Raw genomic sequence first — 7,962 nt, 5'->3', positions numbered from 1 at the left:
CCAGTGAAGTAGCTTAAAGTTTCCTTCACCCTGAACCAGCACATGTCCAGCAGCCACCCAATGCTCCAGGAGCTGACCCAGGCTGGCAGGAGCATGGATTTATTCTGGTTTTCTGAAGGCATCAGCACTGCTGGTTGTAGCCACAGCCTGATCCAGGCAGGCTGCTACCGAGCTCCCAGGAACAGGCTTCCCTGGGAGCTGGAGGTTCTCAGGGAGACTCCCAGACACAGGGAGGGAACAATTTCCTTGGAGTCTACCTCACCCTGTCAGGCAGAGGATGGTGACCTGGGCTCTGCCACTGTCACACCAAACGTCCTCTTCCAAGTCCCTGTAGCAGGGCATTTCCACACCCAAACAAATGTTCCCAAATAAGGAAAAGGGGTCTCACTTTTACCCCGGACTTTTAAAAAAAGAAGCACCAGAACTTTCTGTTCTTCCCTTATCGCAAGTGCCTCAGCGCCAGCACAGGGGCACTGGTTGGGCTTTGGAAATGTTTCTCAAAACCTGTAACTGTTTCCATTGGCAGCAAGCCAAATTATTCCTCCTTAATTGTTCTATACTTAGGAAGGAGCACAGAGGTGCTCAAGTGCTTTTTTGGACTGCCTTAGCCAGGGCAAGAGTTCTCTCTACACTGTGACTTCTATTTCTTTTGTTTGATACTGTTTGTTATTTTTGTCATTATTGAAACCTTTTCTTTTACAAAGCACGTCCAGAGAAGTTGTCTGGCTATTAGTAAGCCACTCTGGGAGGCTGCAGGTCAACCCTCAGACGTCTTCAGGGGCTCATTACACTCTGGCCACATGTAAGACTGTATCAGGTCCCCTCACTCTGTTTCCCTTTTGCAAAGAGTTTTGAGCTCCACTGACAAAAAGGTCTTGGAAGAGGAGAGCAGGCGGGCTCATGGAGTGATCCCTGGGGTTGTCCTGTGCAAGAGCCAAGAACTGGACTCGGTGGTCCTTGTGGGTCCCCTCCAGCCTGAGGTATTCCATGAATTCTGTGATTCTTTCCTTGCCCAGCTCTAAGGGGACTCAGCCACATGAACAGAGTGAGAGCATCCACATGGAAAACACGGAGGTACCTGCTGGGAATTTATAAGGCAAAGCAGCTAAGTTTAGCTGCCTACAAATAGCAATTTAAAAAGAAAACTACTGTAAGCAAAAAGCCATTTCCAGCCTGCTGCAGCATGGGCACTGCATTTCCCTAAAACAACATCTGGACGCCAAACTTTTTTTTTTTTTTTTTTCAGATTTCATATGCTGCATTCTCCTCACTTTATTCTCTTCCAGTAGATCTGTTTGATTTTGAAGGTTCCCTCCAGCATTTCTGTCCTTTCAATTGGCTTTTTTTCCCCTACATTTGTTTCGCTGGTGTTAAATCCACCCGCCCTAAACAGGCAGAGTGATAAGAGACCGTGATAACATGAACATACACGGAACTATCACTTGAAAAGCAGGGAATGAATCCATTCCCTGGGAAACAGGCCGTGGTGGAGGGCTGCTGCTTCCTGAAAGCTTTGTAGCCTCTTTTGTTTTGTGCAAGATGTTCTTGCTCCAGTAATCTTTGCACAGCTCTGCCCTATTTCTGCAAGCTACAGACACAGCGAGTCTGGCTCACCCCCCAGTCCCCCCCTCCTCACTCCCTGGCTCAGGGATTTTCTTTCAGGAACTAAATGACAGCGAGGAATAAATTACCCAGAGCCCCTTTTCTCACTGATTTCTTTTGCCCACGTTATGTCTTGCTAATGATCCCTCTGCACACAAACAAACTGGAGCCGGGACGGTGGAGAGGCAGCCACAGACATCACATGGCAAAACTCCTGCCCTGCTGAGGTGACGGCTTCTCCAGCCGGGGGACTGGGAGTGATGAGTACCAGACCGTGTTCCTGGAGCAGGGATACAGGGAGAAAAGGCTTTGCCTCAGCATCTTCCAAATGAGACCCTGGAGGGCAGTTAGAGAGCGAGCATGGCCTGGCTGGACGCAGATTTGGAAGAGAGGAGCAGCTCCGTGTTTACGGGGTGTGGCTGAGGCTTTCTAGAAAAGTTTGACAGCCGTGGGGTGGATGGAGATAAATTCTCATAACAAAGCCTCTCACCTGCAAATCTTCCCAGTGTCAAGTGAGAAAACTAGGAAAGTTTGGAATAGATGTGTTTTTCCCTACCTCAGTGGTTGTGGGTCCACAGGGTGAGATTTTTGGGGGTGTCTTGTGCAGGGGTAGGAGTTGGACTCAATGATCTTTGTGGGTCCCTTCCAACCCAGGGTATTTTGTGGTTCTGTGATTCTATATCTCATGTGAACTCCTGAAGCAAACACCAGAGCTGGCCACCCTTTATTCAAATCCAAAGGAAGGAAACAAAGAGATGGGCAAAGTTATTTTTCTGCTCCATTTAAATTATGGCTCTGGGATCAGACTTCAGGACTCCTTCTGGCTGTGTCTCCACGAGCAGCTGAGGGGAGCCAGGCTTGGAGTGAGACATCCCTATCGGTCCATGGTGATTTTAGCCTACAGAATCCAATCTATTCGGGAAAAACAGCCAGGAGTTTTTAGTTATTAGACGCAACTGGTGCACGGGGTCAGCGCTGCAGATGCCTCTGGTGCAAAACCTCCCTCGCTGTCTGTGCCGATGGAGCTCTGCCTGCAGGCTCTTTGAGGGAGGTTGCTGCTGCAGGCAGGAGGGTGGAAAGGCTGGTATAACCCACAGAATTTCCCAGTTTTATTTTTTATGATTTTGGTCTCATGATCCAGTGTTGTTTGCTGTTCACAGAACAAAATAAATTGTATTTTATACTTATCCTTAATCTTAACATCACATCCCAGCATGCTTCTGCTCCATAGGATCCTCCAGCTATGAGACTCACTCTTCCCCCTAGATTTTCTCAGTACATGCTCTGATTTGAAGGTATTTTGCCTCTATTTTTCCAATAAAAAGCTGTACTGGGGAAAGATGTGCATCAGTGCTGTCAGATTCAAGTCATCCCAAGTGGGATTAGGGTGGGGGAAGTGAGATCTCGGGATGGAAGCATCCATTTGGGACCAGGAAACCATCATCCTCATCTTGATTCAGCTGAGGGGAGTTTGTGGGAGGCTGAGGGTTTGCTACAGGAATCATTGAGAAGGAATTTAACTTCCCAAGTCTCCCTATAAGCATCTGGAAAAGCACACTCAGGGTCCTCACTTACGTTGGTGTAAATCATTCTGGGAAAATCTGTCACAAACAGACGTACCTGGGATACTCCTTTGGGGATATCTCTGAGCCAAAGCTCACTTGGTGGCCCTGTGGGATGTTTCAAGGCCAGGTTGGATGGGTTTGGGGACAACCTAAATGGGAAGTGTGCTTGGGGCCATGGCAGGGGATTGGAACTGGAGGAGTTTTCAGGTTCCTTCCAACCCAAACCCTTCCATGACTCTGTGATTGTTTCCTTTTCTATTTTCCAAGCAACTCTCCACTGAGCAGGTGAATTTCTGGATCCTCCAGCCTCCATCAATCCCCATTTCCATTTGCTGGTTGAGAGAGCAGCTCTGCTCCTTCTCCCCCACAGAGGACATTCGTTATTCAGAACAAAAATATTACATTGCTGTGTTTATTTAATCAAGTCAAAATTCATAGGCAGCATCTGTGCAGAAGATAAAATGTTTTGGGACAGTTTAGTCCTTTTCTTATCTGAGTGATTAGGGTTATGTAAAGTCTTTTCTCTCAAACACAGAGATGGAGTTTCATAAGCAATGGACCAAAACAGTGCCAAGTATCCGACCACCTCCCCTCCATCACACAGGATTAGTACAATTAATCTGTAGGCATTAGTGACCAGCAGGGTTTTGCTTGGATGATATAATATATATTTATTATTTCATATCTGATTTCCTCCAAGAGCAGAAAATTCAGCTGTGGGCTTTGCTCTTCGTCGTTGTATTTTTTGCAGATGGCTCTGTGGGATTTGGAAAACTACTGAGGGGCTTCTGCTCAGAGGAAAATAAACCTCAGGGGTATTGAATTAAGATGGGAGGTGATTCTCCCCCTTTACTTCACTCTCATGAGACCCCACCTGTAGGGCTGTGCCCTGCTTTGGGGTCCCCAGCATAGGAAGGACATGGATCTAGTCCAGAGGAGGCCATAAAGATGCTCCAAGGAGCCCCTCTGCTCTGGACCCAGGCTGGGAGAGCTGGGGGTGTTCACCTGGGGAAGAGAAGGCTCCTGGGAGAGCTCAGAGCTCCTTCCAGGGCTTGAAGGGGCTCCAGGAGAGCTGGAGAGGGACTTGGGATAAGTATGTGCAGTGATCAGGCAAGGGCCAGACCAGCTAATAGCCACTGGAAAATGCAAAGCAGAGGAAGAACAGCCCAAACACTACGAGATCTTTCCTTCCTTCCTTCCTTCCTTCCTTCCTTCCTTCCTTCCTTCCTTCCTTCCTTCCTTCCTTCCTTCCTTCCTTCCTTCCTTCCTTCCTTCCTTCCTTCCTTCCTTCCTTCCTTCCTTCCTTCCTTCCTTCCTTCCTTCCTTCCTTCCTTCCTTCCTTCCTTCCTTCCTTCCTTCCTTCCTTCCTTCCTTCCTTCCTTCCTTCCTTCCTTCCTTCCTTCCTTCCTTCCTTCCTTCGCTGTCACCTGCTAATTGTATTAATTATTCACCACATCCTGTATCAGAAGAAAAAATGAACTTCTGTATTTTACTCCTCCTCTTCAAACACTTCCTAAAAGTGGGGGTGATCCCAAACTGTCTGAATCCACAGCTGATCCAAGTGATGCAAGGGTAGATACTGAGGGGCTGAAGAGTGCCCAAGGAAGGGAACAAAGCTGGGGAAGGCTCCAGAGCACCAGGAGGGGCTGAGGGAGATGGGAAAGGGGGTCAGCCTGGAGAAATGGAGGTCCAGAGGGGCCCTTCTGGCTCTGCACAACTCCCTGAAAGGAGGGGACAGCCAGCTGGGGGAGGGTCAATATCTTGTCCCAGGTAACAAGAGATAGGAGAAAAGGAAACAGCCTCAAGCTGAGACAGGTGAGGTTTAGATTAGATCTTAGAAACAATTTCTCCATCAAAAGTTTAGTGGTGGGCTTGGCAGTGCCAGGTTAACTCTTGGACCTGATCATCTCAGTGCTTTTTCCCAATCTAAAGGTCCTGTAGTAACTTAGATAAAACCAGTGGGGTTTGCCAGCACTTTTCATTTTTCTGAGCTTTATGAGATGAATGGGCGATGTTCTCCTGTCCCCGTGCAGGGAGATGGCTGCAGATTACAGAGGTGTTACATGATCAGCCTGGATGGGAACATGGAAATGAGGGTGGCAGAGCCATGTGGAGTGAGACTGGGGCTCAGCAGCCCCTGCTTATAAATACTAAACCCTGCCTGTGTGGCACAAAGGGTGAATTGCAGGTCACAGCAAAGATAGGAATCGAAAAGGTTTAAGCTGAGCTTCCAAAGTGCATCTGTTGGAGCAGCATTTGTTAGGACAAGCCTGTCACCTTTTTATATTTTTTTATCAGGGAGATTTTTGCAACACACCAGCGAGGCAGAGTTCACGTTGTTAACTTCAGGCTCCTTTCCACAGCATCCCATTCCAGCAGCAGAGCAAAACCAGAGTTTTCATGACGCCTGTTTGCAAAGCCCTCTTGAGAGGGCTTTGAGCTAAACTGTGTCCCAGACTCTGCTAATGACAGAGGCTGCAATACAAACATCCACTCTTGGGATGGTTGGACGGGGCTTGGAGCACCCTGGTCTAGTGGGAAGTGTCCCTGCCCATGGTTGAGGGTGGGAACAAGATGGTTTTAATCTCCCTTCCAACGTGAACCATTCCATGATTCATTCCAGTGCACAGGGTTCTGTGCACTCCCCTGAAGATGAACTACCACGAGCTACAGTTCTGAGTTTCTCACAGGCTTCTTGTCCCACTTGCATTAAAATCCACCCTCCAACAGTGTTTTCAGCCATTGAATCAACAAAGAGCATTAGAGCCAGGCAGTGCTGGAGGTTCAGGGCTGCATCACAACCGATACGCCCAGGAGAGTTAAAAATAACCACTTTCAGTGCTTAAACACCATCTTTCCTCTCGCTATTTTCTGCCTGACAGCCCCCTCTTCTGGGAAGCAAGTGCTGTGCTGGCTGAACGGTGCTCCCTGCTCAGCTGCCATCGGTGCTGAGCAGCAGCAGGACAAGGGCAGAGCCTCTCAGGGTGACTTTAGGCAGAGTGGCATCAGGCAGCCTCTTCTGAGCTATTTTCTGCAGCTGCGTTTGGAGGAGGTTGGAGATTCCTGCATGACTGACTGCTGGTCAGTCACAGCACCCAGTTATGGGGTACTCAAAAGGGGATGGGAGCGGCTCCCAGCACTGGCATTGAAGAAGTTCAGCTAAAACTGAAGGAAATTACTCAGAAACCTTCCCTAATTCCTGTTTGCCTGCCAGGCTGAAGAAGGCATCAGCTGCCAGCACAGAGAAAGCTTCCAGTCACATGAATCCCATTGGCGGTTTCAAGCATCCTCTTCTCCATCCTTTTTTTTTAAAGCCTTTCCTTGCTATGTCAGACCTGCTGATGCCAGGGGCTAACACAGCTAATGCTCCCCAAAGAGCATCTGTGCTCCTGCAGCTGACAGAGCCAAATCCCGATTTGGGATGCAGAAAGGTCGTGATCAGTCCTCAGAGTCAGTTACCAGAGTCTGACAGGTGGGGCAGGCAGGTAAATTACAGAGGTAAAAAAGTATCCTGGGCTGCATCAAAGGCAGGGCAAGGAGGGGGAATTCTTCCCCTTTACTCTGCCCTTGGGAGACCCCACCTGCAGGGCTGTGTCCAGCGCTGGGTCTCCCAACATGGGAAAGACATGGAGCAGCTGGAGTGAGTCCAGAGGAGACCACAAAGATGCTCCAGGGGCTGGAGCCCCTTAACTCTGGAGAAAAGTTGAAAGAGCTGGGGGTGCCCACCTAAGGAAAAGGCTCTGGGGAGACCTGAGAGCCCTTTCCAGTGCCTGAAGGGGCTCCAGGAGAGCTGGAGAGGGACTTGGGACAAGAACCTTGAGTGACAGGACAAGGGGGAATAGCTGAGAAAGTGCAGGTTTAGATGAGGTTATCAGGAGGAAATTCTTCCCTGTGAGGGTAATTCTTCCCTGAGGTGAGGCCCCGGCACAAGGTGCCCAGAGAAGCTGTGGCTGCCCCTGGATCCCTGAAGCGTCCAAGGCCACGTTGGACAGGGCTTGGAGCAGCCTGGGATATTGGAAGATGTCCCTGCCATGGCAGAAGGTTGAAACTGCGTGTTCTTTAATATCCCTTCGCACCCCAGCCATCCCAGGATTCGTTTTTTCTAACTCATCTTTAAATGAGTGTTTAAGCCCAAGCAAAAACTTGGACAACACTTCCCAACCCTCTAAAGGGAAAGTTTCTAGCCCGGGGATATCTCAATAGGATGAGAGCCTGCAAGACAAGGTGTGAGGCCTCTCCTACTTGGCCCAGACCAGGAGGGTTTAAGGCTCCCCAAAACCAAGGTCCTCTTGGATTGAATCGGGCTTTGAATTCCTCCAGTGCCCAGGGAAGTGAAAGGGTACCTGGCTCTTCTCCCACCTGCTCAGGGCAGTCTCAGGTTCCAGCCCTCGCTGCCAGAAGACACTGAATGAAAAGACAACCCTTGCCAGCTCTTTGGTGCTCGCTCCCTCAGCCAAGGAACCCGACCGTGTCCAGCAGGAGCAAGAACTGGGACAGGATCTTCCACCCCCCCTCGGTTCTCCTGTGTGCAAATGCTCCCAATTCTGCAGAAATACAGGTATTAAACACCTGCAGCCAAAAAAAAAGAGCACTGAACCCATCTCCTGAAGTGGCTGCTTGAACCACAGTGGAGAAAAGAGGACTGGCACTGTGATCACGAACACAGTCCATGCAACTGGGACCATCTTCCACCAGAGCCCAGGATGATCCAAACCCAGCTGAAAGCCTGTGCATGGACCTCTAACACCCACAGCCCTAAGCAGGAGGGCAAAAATGAGAGAAAAAAGGAGCATTT

This window comes from Chamaea fasciata, unplaced genomic scaffold, assembly GCF_029207755.1.
Source record: "Chamaea fasciata isolate MVZ Bird 193981 ecotype frontalis unplaced genomic scaffold, bChaFas1.0.hap1 SCAF_1, whole genome shotgun sequence".
NCBI lineage: Eukaryota > Metazoa > Chordata > Aves > Passeriformes > Sylviidae > Chamaea > Chamaea fasciata.
This window is presented reverse-complemented; position numbering follows the sequence as displayed.